The sequence below is a fragment of the Bubalus kerabau genome, chromosome 3 (genome assembly GCF_029407905.1).
Source record: "Bubalus kerabau isolate K-KA32 ecotype Philippines breed swamp buffalo chromosome 3, PCC_UOA_SB_1v2, whole genome shotgun sequence".
Classification (NCBI taxonomy): domain Eukaryota; kingdom Metazoa; phylum Chordata; class Mammalia; order Artiodactyla; family Bovidae; genus Bubalus; species Bubalus kerabau.
In genome coordinates, this window is record NC_073626.1 from 29,298,548 (window position 1) to 29,311,884 (window position 13,337).

At 38.1% G+C, this 13,337-nt stretch overlaps 1 long non-coding RNA gene across 1 annotated transcript in view; it reads left to right on the forward strand.

The window, feature by feature from the left end:
• Window positions 1-250: 250 nt before the first annotated feature.
• LOC129647578 (uncharacterized) overlaps window positions 251-13,337 on the forward strand; it is a 218,379-nt gene continuing 205,292 nt past the window's right edge. The window contains exon 1 of the long non-coding RNA XR_008712357.1: window positions 251-338. This is a non-coding gene — a long non-coding RNA (uncharacterized LOC129647578). The remainder of the gene's footprint in view (window positions 339-13,337) is intronic.

The following is a 13,337-nucleotide window of genomic DNA, read 5'->3' on the forward strand; positions in this document are numbered from 1 at the left end:
GGGACCCCTCCCAGGGCCCAAAATTGGGCTCTTGTCTAACACTCGGAAATGAATTGTCCAAGGAGACACATCTGCTGACAAAGCAAGAGATTTTATTGGGAAAGGGCACCCGGGTGGAGAGCAGTAGGGTAAGAGAACCCAGGAGAAGAGCTCTGCCCCGTGGCTCACAGTCTTGGGTTTTATGATGATGGGATTCGTTTCCGGGTGGTCTTTGACCAATCACTCTAATTCAGATGGTGGTGCACACATCACTCAGCCAAGATGGATGCTAATGAGAGGGATTCTGGGAAGTGGACGGACATGCGGTGTCTCCTTTTGACCTTTCCCAAACTCTTCCGGTTGGTGGTGGCTTATTAGTTCCGTATTCCTTATCAGGATCTCCTGTCATAAAACAACTCATGCAAATGGTTCCTATGGTGCCTGGCCACGGTAGGCGGTTTCAATCAGTGTGCTTCCCCTAACAGAAAGAAGCTGGTCTCTATTTCTGTTGCTTCAACTGGTTCTGAAGGTAAGCTCAGTTGTGGAGATTCTGGTGTTTGTTTGCACTTTCTGCATGAATGTTCTAAGAGTTCCCAGTGTCCATTCTTTGTCTTATGAGTGCCAGGAGGCAAGGCATGGGGCTTGAATTGTAATCAAGGTAATGAGATCTTGGGGCCAACAGTTGGCTTTTTCATGCCTGGGTATTGAAGGAAATAGTGTGGTACTTGAATCAGTAGTTAAACCAGTAGCTTCCTGATTACCCAAGCTTTGGTGCTGCTGCTAAGTTGCTTCAGTCATGTCCGACTCTGTGCGACCCCATAGACAGCAGCCCACCAGGCTCCCCTGTCCCTGGGATTCTCCAGGCGAGAACACTGGAGTGGGGTGCCATTTCCTTCTCCAGTGCATGAAAGTGAAAAGTGAAAGTGAAGTCGCTCAGTCGTGTCCGACTCTTCGCGACCCGGTGGACTGCAGCCTACCAGGCTCCTCCGTCCATGGGATTTTCCAGGCAAGAGTACTGGAGTGGGGTGCCATTGCCTTCTGTAGCAGGGAAAGCGCCTGCCGTATTAGACCAGTTCTTTTCTGGTGTTTTGGGAGTCATTTATAAAGGCTGAGTCTTGGTTTTTCTCCTTCAGTTCCTTCAGTGAATTTGTAAATAGCCTGTACTAATGTCTTTCTGCTTAAACTATCTAGAATAGTGTCTGTCATCTGCAGCTGAGTCAGTATGTTTAAATGCTTAGAACTATTGTTGATATATTGTACATACATAAAAACTATTTGTTACCTGGATAATTTTTTCCCCACAGAAACCTGGATGCTTCCTCCCTCCGCCCCAACAGAAATTTCTACCCCCAAATTTCCTGTTTTTTTAGTGAATGAAATGAGATACCAGTTACTGCCTGAAATATTAGGACCAGGGTGGCCCAACCCTTGACTTCGCTGAGCCCCGGCACTGAGAGTACAGCATAATAGCATGGTAAACCATATGGCTGAGAGTGATGGAAGAAGAATTCCTAAAACAGTGGAGGTATTGTTTGTGGAGAGGGGGAAATACTACCTGTGGAGGCAAACAATGAGTATGTAGCAAAGAAACCTGTTTTTAAATAGTTGTGTGTATTCTAGGAGAGGATGCTTGTTTATCTCAGCTAATTCTATTTGTGAGACAAAAAAACACAGGGAATACTGAGAGAACGGTAAGAACAAATTTGGGGGACAATGCTATTTACATCCCTTATTTCCCCATTAGCCACTCACCCCTTCTTCAGTAGAATCAGAATCTCGATTTAGCCTGGGCATACTGCTGCCCAAGTTAAAAATTTATTCCCTAACTTTCTTAGCTAAGTACAAGCAGATGGCTAAGTTATGGCCAATGAGATGTAAGCAGAAGGTTCATGTGTGACTTCCACAAGAATTTCTTACAAGGAAAGAAGCAAATAGCATTTTGGTCCTTTCACTTTTTCACTTTGGTAGTCTGCAGATGTGATGGTTGGAGTTCTGACAGCCCTTTTGTGTGATGAAGTACTCTTGCTGGTGAAATGGAAAAAGTGAGTCATGATCTCATTATAATTATGGAGCTATCATGACCGTTCTGGGCCACTAGTTTTTTAAAAATCCTTTTGTGAGAGATAGGAAAACGTCTAACTTGTTTAAACCAGTGCTGTTTTGGAGGTTTTTTGTTCAATGCAGATGACTCCAGTTGTATCTAATAGATATAGTCAAGTCCTAACTGATAGGGATGTGGCTTTAAATTCTGTAGGGAGATGCACACTATAGACTTAGGAAAGAAAATAGAAATGGAAGAATTGAGCAAAATCAGAGGATAAAAGGCAAAGAATGCAGGGCAGTTTTTACAGTGTCAAACATTAATATCATCTTGTTAATATTTATCTTTACAACTTTCTTTATAGCATCTGAATCTCCTTCCATTTTGCGAGTAATACATAGTGATCTAGCCTCAGCAAATCAGACTACTCACCCTGGACCTTAAATCAAAAGCCAGTGCTAGCAGGCGGAGAAGGCGATGGCACCCACTCCAGTGCTCTTGCCTGGAAAATCCCATGGGCGGAGGAGCCTGGAAGGCTGCAGTCCATGGGGTCGCTGAGGGTCGGACACGACGGAAGCGACTTAGCAGCAGCAGCAGCAGTGCTGCCAGGAGGAGAGCAGTAGAAACGCCTTGGTTGCCAGTCAAAAGCGTTGTCACCCAGCGTCCAGTGCCAGTAATATGGGAGGATGAGATGCGGGACTGAGAGATTCACAGTGGCAGCAACACAGCTCCTCTTGGCAGTAGCTCTCTGGTTGGAATTTGGCTGTGGTTCCAGCTATATTGTTGCTACTTGATTCCTTCTCTTCTCATCTCCCAAGTAATTTAAGTCTGGGTGCTCCCATTATAACATCTTTTAAAAACACCTTTTGATTTGCTTACATCAGCCAGAGTCAGTTTGTGTCGATTCCTAAAGTGAATTCCATCTGATACACATCTAATAATCATGCAGTATGTAATACTGCAAAGACAAGCTTTGATTTAAATAAGAATTTCAACCTGTCTTTTTTCTGAATTGATTTTAAATAACATCCATATGTTTCTCCAGGGGCAAGAAGTCTTAGGAGCTTCTTTGATTAGTCTTTTTGCCTCTCTAAATTCATGTTTCAAAACCAATTCATTTAAACTTGAAAAAGATGAATTTGGATTGAAATAATGAACCCATATGTTTCAAATGGATTTTGAATTTACCAAGAAGGAGATCACTTAAATCCACACTTGATAAATACTCATCTAAACCTGTTACAAATGTGTCTTTAATGTGTGTACATATTGAAAGAATGCAGAATAACTAAGACAGTATCTGTATTCAGTGAGGTCAGTCCTTCCAAAATTTGTCCATTTATCAAGGAAACTTCCATTAAGTACCTGACTAATAGTTTGTCCTTAATAAACATTTCAGAGAAGGCAATGGCAACCCACTCCAGTACTCTTGCCTGGAAAATCCCATGGACGGAGGGGCCTGGTAGGCTGCAGTCCATGGGGTCACGAAGTCAGACACTTACTGACTGACTTCCCTTTCACTTTTCACTTTAATGCATTGGAGAAGGAAATGGCAACCCACTCCAGTGTTCTTGCCTGGAGAATCCCAGGGACGGGGGAGCCTGGTGGGCTGCCGTCTATGGGGTCGCACAGAGTCAGACACAACTGAAGCGACTTAGCAGCAATAAACATTTATTGATAATTGAATTCAGTAAGAATAAAAAGATGACTTTTATGGGATTCTGTTTATGCAAAATTCTTGTGCCTTAGAAAGATGGAAATAATTTAGCAGCAAGATGATCAGCAGCAGAAGAAAATATGTGAGCTGTATAGTTTATTACACTGATTAGAAGATGCCTGCTATTTTGAACAGAGCACAATTCTGCTTTCTGTGTATTTAACATTTCAGTATTCATTTCCAAGTTCACACCACCTCCTTGTTACTGCCTAAGTCAATAAGCATTTCACTTTCACTTTTCCCTTTCATGCATTGGAGAAGGAAATGGCAACCCACTCCAGTGTTCTTGCCTGGAGAATCCCAGGGACGGGGGAGCCTGGTGGGCTGCTGTCTATGGGGTCACACAGAGTTGGATACGACTGAAATGACTTAGCAGCAGCAGCAACCTGGTATATGTGCAAATTGCCTTATCAGGTATACATTCATAGTTTGTGCCAAACGTATTGAAAAACGGTGCTTTCTGATGGTGCTGTAGGTGAGATGTCATTATCATGAAATCACCATAATCATCATCATGATTCATTATAATGAATTGCATGATTCATCTCTCTCTTATACCTATAGTTTGTTATGTGGATTCAAATTTGTCCTTAGTTTCATTAAGAGATATAGCTTATCCATGGTTGTAATAATATGTCCTAAGGTATAACAAAATAAGATTTGGAAATCATTGTTTTGAGAGCTTTGTTACTGAACAGTCATTTTACATTTTTTAACATTTAGAAAATTTTTTTGTTTTCTTTTATATTCTTTTAAACAAAACTCTTTTAATCTTTTTTAAACAAAACTCTTTTAATCTTTCCACCATTGTTAGTAAAGGAAAAATCTGTACTTTTTGCTGTGTTTACTTGTTTTTTGCTCCTTCCCAGACTGGATTTGTCTCAAGGTCAGGGCTGATGACATTTTTCTTTCTGTAACTCTGTCACCTTGTCTGCGATGTATAGGTAACATCATTGTCACTTAAAATTTTATCATGTAAATATAACAGATGGAGATGGACTTGAAACTTTTTACTCTGTGAGATAGTTCACTTAGTGGAAAGAGTTTAGTCTTTGGGATCAGAAACGTAGTTTCAAATTACTCCTCTATTTCTTATGAAATAAATTATGCTACTTTTTTTAATTACTTTTGTAATGACTAATATCACTAGCTCGTGTATTCTCTATGTCCTGGTCCTCAGCTAGAAAAAAGAAATGATGGAGGTTGAGAAGATTAAGGGGGATTATTGTATACCTTACTTATTAGCTCAGTACCAAATGTACTATAAGAACACAGTAATATTTGCTCCCTTTCTTACTGGCATTAATTCCAGGGAATGTTAAATATACCATTTTACTCAAGTAGAGAAGGCACTGGATAAATAGTTAAGAAAACTGAGTTCTAGTATTTATTTTGACCTTGAATGAGTTTGGATAAAGCCTCTAAACATTTTGATCTCAGTTACTTCCACCTAAAAATTTCAAAAAAACTATACATATTTTTGCTCTGTTTTAATTGTTCATAGCTCAATAAATTATGAGCTGTTAACATTAATATCTATATATATAATATATATTTGTTATTAGGTCTAAATATTTTTTATTGAGGCTAAGATGTTACTAGTATGTCCCTGAGGGCTCCAAGAAAACATTGATTTAAAACACTGAAAAGTAATCTTAAGAAAGAAAGTAGTATGGTGAAAGAAGAGCTTTGAAAGACGATTTTAGTTATAAGATTTTGGACAGATTGAAAAGAAGGCTAAGACAGGTGGTGAGGAATGGGTTTTGGAATACCAGATGTGAAGTGACAAGGACAGGGACAGAGATTTAACTGTGGAAAAATAATAAGTCCTAGAAATGTATAACTGATTTTCCAAAAGAAAACTGTTCAACTGTCTTTAACAGTAGAGTCTTGCAATATGGTCTTTTATATACAACTAACCCCTGACTCATAAAGCACGGAACAATGTGTTTATTAATTTTCTTCATCTGGTAATAAACCTGTTGTTGTATTTGCTCCATTGCAGCCAAATTCTCAAAGTTCTCTTCCATCCAATTCTTCCAGTTCTTCACTGCTATTCTTCAAGACATTCTTTTTAGTAAGTGTTTCAAACAAGAAAATTGTGTAAATGTTTGAAGAGGAAATCTTTTATTTGTAAGAAGAGTGTTGACAACTCTTGGTTAGAATATATGCTTAGAAGTAAAAACTCAGGCAGAGAGTTAGCCAAGGGTAATGAAAAGTTCCAGTTTGTGGAGTTTATGCTCTAAGTACTTAAATACCTTATTGTCACTTTTAGAAAGAGAATATAGGATATTAGGACTGTCAAGAAACATTCTCTTTCAATCACATTGATAATTTTGAAAAAAGGACGTTAACTTCTCAGTTTCTTTCCTGTGAACTTCTGCTCACTTCTTAAAAGTTGGAATTTTACCAAGAATTGTTCTAGAGCCCCTTATTTTGTGCTCAAATTCTGGTTGAGAGATCCCGGCCATTCTCATGTTTCTAACCTTTACTACAGACGTGCAAATCGATGCCTCTAATCTGGATCTTCACAGTTTAGTTACACAGTTCTCTGCTCACTAGATCTGTTCACCTGAATGCCTTTTAGGATGTTCAGTCTCAGTACTTCTAAGTGTGCACACTTTTGTTTCCTCTTAAAAATTTTCCTTCCTCCTATATTCTCTATTTGATGATAATTACTTTGTATTCAGCAACCACACAAGAAATTGGGAAGTCACTGTAGACCCCATCTTTCTTGCACACCCTACCATATATATATAAAATCTTGCCAACTTTCTCACCTAAAAAGCTCCAGGATAGATTCTTTTCTCTTTGTCCTTATAGTAAGGCTTTGGTTTAACCCTTATCACCTCATGCGATAGATTCCTAACTCGACTGCCTGCCTCTAGTCTTATCCCTTTATTCTTCATTCTGTCACCAGAGAGATCTTCTGAAAACTCAGATTTGACCATGTCACAGATTGATGTTTACCCCTTCAAAAGAGTCTTAACTCTTACTAAATATCGAACCCTTTAATAAATATACTAATATACAGCGTAAAAGGAACTTCATCATTCAGCACCTTTTTTCAGAGCCATTGGAAGGTGGCACTGGGGCTTCTCTGTTGGCTCAATGGTAAAGAATCCACCTGCCAATGAAGGAGATGAAAGTTCAGTCCCTGAGTCAGGAAGATTCCCTAGAGAAGGAAGTGGTAACCCACCCAACGTTCTTGCCTGGGAAACCCCATGGACAGAGGAGCTGGGTGGGTTACAGTCCATGGGGGTCACAAAAGAGTTGGACACAGGTTAGTGACTAAATGACAAGCACCATCCTTACACTCTTTTCTGGTAGTCCCTTGCCCAGAATGGCATTTCTACCCTCTTAGCCAACCAGCCTATTTGGAATTCCTGCTAATGTAATAAAATTCAGTTCAGGTTGCCTTCTCCAGGAAGCCTTCCTGGACTCTCCTACTTGTTGTCACTGTGTTCCTCAGGAAATACCTTGCTCTGAGCTTTTGTCAGTTTTGCACATGTCTGTCATTGCCCTCACTGCATTGCATTTGGATGATCTCTTTGTGACAACCTTCCAGGCTTGGTTGACTTGAGGCGTGTGACTTGAGGACAGAGACCACAGCTTGTTCTCCTTTATATCCAACATGCTCTAGTACTAAGAGTTTGTACAGAATAATAACACATCTGTGTTTGATCTGTGGATCGATAGAACTGCAATGCACTTATAAAAAGAGCAACCACATCTTTAAAACATTTCACCTAGGTTTTCCTGTTTGTTCTTCATTAATTTTACTAGTGTTATGATAGATAATCACAGTGAACATAGGCCATCTAAAGGGAATAGAAAAGAGACTGGGCCTTCTAAACTGAGAAGTCATTCCCTTGCATGTCTTCTGATTTCTAGATTGAAGATATAATTAGATCTCTGAAGTTCAAGCCTAAATCAGAGTAATTGGAAAGAAAGCTTTTATTTTTTTTTTTTTTGCCTTTTCATTTTAATAGTCTTACTACTAGTTGAACAGTTCAAAATCACCATGAAAGTCTTTCTAAAAATAATTAGGTCATAATCATTTGGAGATAATTCTGATCTACTCTGTGGATCTGAGGACAAATGACCTTATTGCTGTTCTGTATTTTTTGCTTTGTATCATTTTTTTTCTTTCTCCAGGGGGTTAATTTGCTGTACTTAATCTTATACTTAAAAATAAGTTTATTGTCAATCTAAGCATAATATATTTTAATGAAATAAACACACATATTAAAATAAGTCGTCAGATGCCACCTTCTGGTTCTTGAAGAAAAAGAGAAAGTAAATCAATAGCTGTGCACAAATCGACATAGTGAAGGTGACTGTCAGTTCCTTCAGGTTGATTTTGTCCCCCACCCTTTAACACATATGGTGTATCATGCTGTATCTTCAGGCTCTGTCAGCTACACATAGTATAGCAATGGTAAGGAAGAAACACAAAATGCAAGACTTTGATCTTCAAAGTTACCTAATTTGCCTTTGCTCTAAAGCAGTTGTTAGAGCTACAGAGTTAAAAAGTCTTCTAAAGAAATGTAAATGGCCGTCTGTGCAACTTCAGTCTCTGGCGTAAATCTAGAGACCCAGGAAACGTCACCATAAATCCAAGTGGCAGCATAGGTCCACAGAGAGAGGAGGGAATCATGTTCCTTTGGTAATTAGAGATTAAACTAGTTTCCACCCTAAGAGGAGGAAAGACTCTTACTTCCCTTCTGCTTCTTTTCAAACTCTGACTACTGACTGTAAGCCCCTATCTTCAGTAAGGTGATTAGAAGTTATTTATATAAGGTGATAGAAGAGTGACATTTGAAATCTGGGCGCTCTATATTTTTATTCAATTGATAATACAGCTAAGTAGTTAATAGATTTTGTCAACAAAATGGGTTTTTGATGATTAGGGAACAGCTCTAGGATACTAGAGTTTTTGTCTGTGTCTACAGTTGTTATCAGTCGGTGTTTCAGAAAGATAAAGATAAAATTCAAGGCAAGTAGGCTCTTGCTGTAGACAGCTGGAGGGAACCTTCCTAAGAATTTGAAAACCAATTTCAAAGAGCCCTCAGGTGTTTTGCTGTTAAATGTTGGAAATTTAAAGTCAACAATCCTTTGTTTAGCAAATCATCTTCATGAATTTCTGAGTATGCAAACATGAGCCTAAACATTATTTGGCTGGGGGTGAAGAGCTGAACTACACTGCACAAGAAATTAACTGGAAAAGTAAGTGAGTTGGAGACTGTCTGGTAGAGACAGGAGGGAGAACACAGGAAGTTGAGTCCAAAATAGGTGGTGATTAATGAGAAATTCCTCAAGATAGGAAATGCCTGGTAGGATGTAGAAGGACATCTAATATCTAATTTTAAGATTTTAAAAAATATTATATAACATAATTGGCACTCCTCATTCCCAAAACCTTCAGTAAAAATAGGTTCTATAGATACACAGCCTTGAGTTAAGTGTATTTTAGAGAAATGAGAGAAATCAGAAGAATGTTGTATGTCATTTTAAGTAATGTAGAAGAGCAACAGGGAAAAGTGAAACTAAACTTTTGACTCTGACTCAGGAAAAAGGAGTCATTGGTAACTAGAAAAAAACATAAGAAACACAAGAACGCCCTGAGAAATTAATGAACTGGGTTTAAACATTTATACTGAAAATTTAGATGACTGGTTAAGCCCAGAAGGTGGGAGGAGTTAATTTCAGGTAACTCTATGGAAACTTACTGTCTCACATATAAACAAATCCTTTAAAATGTTTTCTGTAATGCATGAATCCTACTGCATTCACAATAGTAACATCTAATGAAACCTGGTCAAATGAAAAATAGATTCACTTGGATTTCTATTTTCTTCTGTACAGCATATGTGCTTTGGGAATTTTTTTTTTTTTTTTAATTTAAAAATCCTGCATTTTGTCTTCTGGCATTGCTTTTGAATCAAATATAATTGAGTTATCTGTTGGTTTTTAAATTAGAGTTCAGTGGTCTACAAACATTTCCATTGAAGAATTAGTTCTTCTTGCAAAATCTTAAGTAGAAAAAATAAGTTAAAAAAGGAGACGAGGATAGAACTACTATAGCTGAAATAAAAGGTCAGAAGGTCAAGCTACAGGTTAAGTTATATTAAGCAGTTCTGGAGGTTGAGAGGAAACAGTAATTAAGAATGTCAATGTGTCCTCATCTTTACCAGGTCCATTTTACTCTCCTACAGTTTCAAATTTGCTCAGAATAATAACCTCATAAGACAGCATTTGACACAGTTAACCACAATTTTACATCTATTTTGTATTTGTTATCTGGAAGATTTAAAAATTTATTTTACCACTTGTGTGTCTTTCTCTTAACAGATTTTCTTTAGCCAATTTAATGTGTGCCCTTGGTCTTTATTGCTTCTCACTCAGCCTTTAATCCTGCCTACCAGTGCAGGAGATGTAAGAAATGTGGGTTCAATCCCTGGGTTGGGAAGAGCCCCTAGAGGAGGGCATGGCAATCCACTCCAGAATTCTTGCCTGGAGAATCCCATGGACAGAGGAGCCTGGAGAGCTACAGTCCTTAGGGTCGCAAAGAGTTAGACACGACTAAAGCAACTTAGCACTAAGCACACAGCCTTTAATGGTCCTCAAGTTGTAACTGAACCCACATTGCCCATCTTCTCTGATTCTCTCCTAAATCTTTCCTTTGTTTCTCCCTCTAATGTTCTTCAGTTTGCCTGTGTGCCCTCTGAGATTGAGCCCTAGGAGACCATAAGTGATCCCTAATTATGTAGCAAACTTGCCCTCAGACTTACTCTCCAGATATGAGATTACAGATTTTTAAAGGGGCACAAGTCAGACCAAATAACTTAATCTTAAGGTGCAGGTCTAATATGTCCTGGTAAACATTTATATGCTATTTATAGTTGACAAAAAATTTGTCTTTTAAGCCATGAAATTGAACACATGTCCCTCTTTAAAGAATCACAACCAAACAGGTATGATGGTCTAGAAGTTGAGGATAAAGTTGTACATGGAAACAATGGAGAGTTTTCATGGATGCAGGATCAAGATAACGGTTTGAGTTTAGGACCTACAAGTTACGAACTTGGACTTTTTATTCAACATACACACTTGGATTCTGACTGATCATCTGTAATGCCAAGTGAATTAAATAAGTTGAAGAACTATGTCTGAAATCCATGATCATATTGATTTCTTTAACACTTGTGAAAATGTCGCTGATGGCATGCCATGATTTTCTGTGAATTCCTTTTTTTAGTACCTTAGTAAGGAAGTGTGAAAGAAAAAATGATCAAATTAATGTTAAAACATTTCCATAGGCTAGAAAAAAAATCTGCCTAGAAATCAGGCCTGGAGGAAGAACAAGCAGCCCAATGTGAACTTTAGGTTGCTGTTGAGTGTTTTTCTAAATATGGGCCTGCGAAGGAGAGGTGAGAACCAGTGCAGAACTGTGGTCTCTGAGGAAATCCTGTGCTTCCTGCTATCTTGGCGCTGGAGTGTGGTAAATTGCTAGAGGTGATATACAACATATGGGAGAGGAATGGATGTGATGAGACAGACATAATTTATCTGTCTTTCTCAGTTCTCTGCTATTTTCTCACTCCTTCCTATTTATAAATATTGTCAAACTTTGTCTACTTCCCTTATCTTTCATTTTGGATTTGATAACATTGACATCTCCTAATCTTTATTAATTCTGATTTGGTTTTCAAATTTAGTTCGCTTTTGAAGAAAGAGGAAAAGAAGCAAACTGGTACACTAAAAACCACAAAAATGATATAAACAAGATTGTAATGGAGTGGTGGGGTTTGGACTGTACTCAGGCTAAATGGAGCCAGAGATAAAGGGAAAGGAAAGAAAAAGCATCCAGATAGTGAGCTGTCTCATCAGACTTAATTTCAGACTTAAGGCAAATGTTGGAGAAGGCAATGGCAACCCACTCCAGTACTCTTGCCTGGCAAATCCCATGGACGGAGAAGCCTGGTAGGCTGCAGTCCATGGGGTTGCTAAGGGTCAGAGACGACTGAGTGACTTCACTTTCACTTTTCACTTTCATGCATTGGAGAAGGAAATGGCAACCCACTCCAGTGTTCTTGCCTTCAGAATCCCAGGGACGGGGGAGCCTGGTGGGCTGCCATCTCTGGGGTTGCACAGAGTTGGACACGACTGATGCAACTTAGCAGCAGCAGCAGCAGCAGCAAGGCAAATGTAGTTTGCATTTCCCATTCATGATTCTAAAAAGTCAAGGTACAGAGGACATTTTAGACTATATGAATATGCAAGAAAAGTTTTCTTTGGTACATTTTCTGGAACTTTTATCCCACCATAGAGAATTAGACCCAAAGAGCATCTGATCCACAAGACAGGTGACCTATAGGGTTTCTGCAAAGACTTACATATAGAGGGGGATGGTTAATTTCTCCAGTGTTTTAGAAAGCCTCTGGTGATTGGCAACAAAAAGACAATAGTTTAGTCATTTAGCCAATGTTGCATATTCTTACCTTAAATTCCAAATATTTCTGTGCCTGATTCATTTAAGAGACATGTATCACATAGTCTTCAAGGAAAGCCCAAAATATGAAACATCTAGTTTTATGTAATAGATATAGATGGGTTAAATTTTTAAAAGGCTTATTTTTAGTCTTGCAGAAAAATTGCAAAGAATTTTTATGTGTGCTTTACTGAGATTGCCCAAATGTAAACATTTTACCATCTTTTGCTTGTCATTTTCTGTCTCCCCTGCCCTCACACATGCACACACACACACACAAACACACTCACTGTCACACACTTTTTTGCCCTCTGAAATGTTTAAGAGTAATTTGCTGACATGATGCTTCTTTACTCATTAGGATGTAACTTTTGCTCAGTTTTATTCAGACAGAAACATTATTTAGTGTACTTAATAGATTGAGGAGTAAAGTTTATAAATAATTGTTTTATAAAAAGGCTTTCAGGAACATTTTTATTGTAAAGTCCAAGTGAACTTTTTGTTTCTATTTTATTCTAAGGTGGGGGCACACCTAACAATGTTTGCATGGTAACCACCTGGAGAAATTTAGAAGATGCAAAACATGATTTAATACCACTTCTTGAATGCTTATTATGAGATTGGCAGTGTTCAATGTATGTATTAATTTTTGCATGTGTATGTCAATGTGTCTTAACAACAGTGTCCTAAGAAAGGTATTATTATTCTCATTTTGCACTTAAAGAAACTGCACTTCAAAGAAATTAAGTAACTTGCATGTGATAACATATCTAGTAAATGCTAGAGCTAGGATTTCCAAAAAACATCTTTTATTAATAGAATAAATACCATATAAAACAAAGCCTTGACTCTTACCTCATCTCCCCAAAAATACAGTCAGCCAGTTGCAAAATTCAACCTGTCTCTTCTTGAAGATGGTTTATGATGATCTTTTAAAAATTCCTTTAGTAATTTGTTACTGTGTTATATCAATCATTGCCAAGCAATTTATCTGAAGCAAACTCAAATCCATCTTTCTTTCACCTAAAAAATTTGCTCCTTTGGAAATCTCTAAAAGCATAAACATATTCCTCTTTCATTGCATACAGAAAGCAAATAAAATCTTC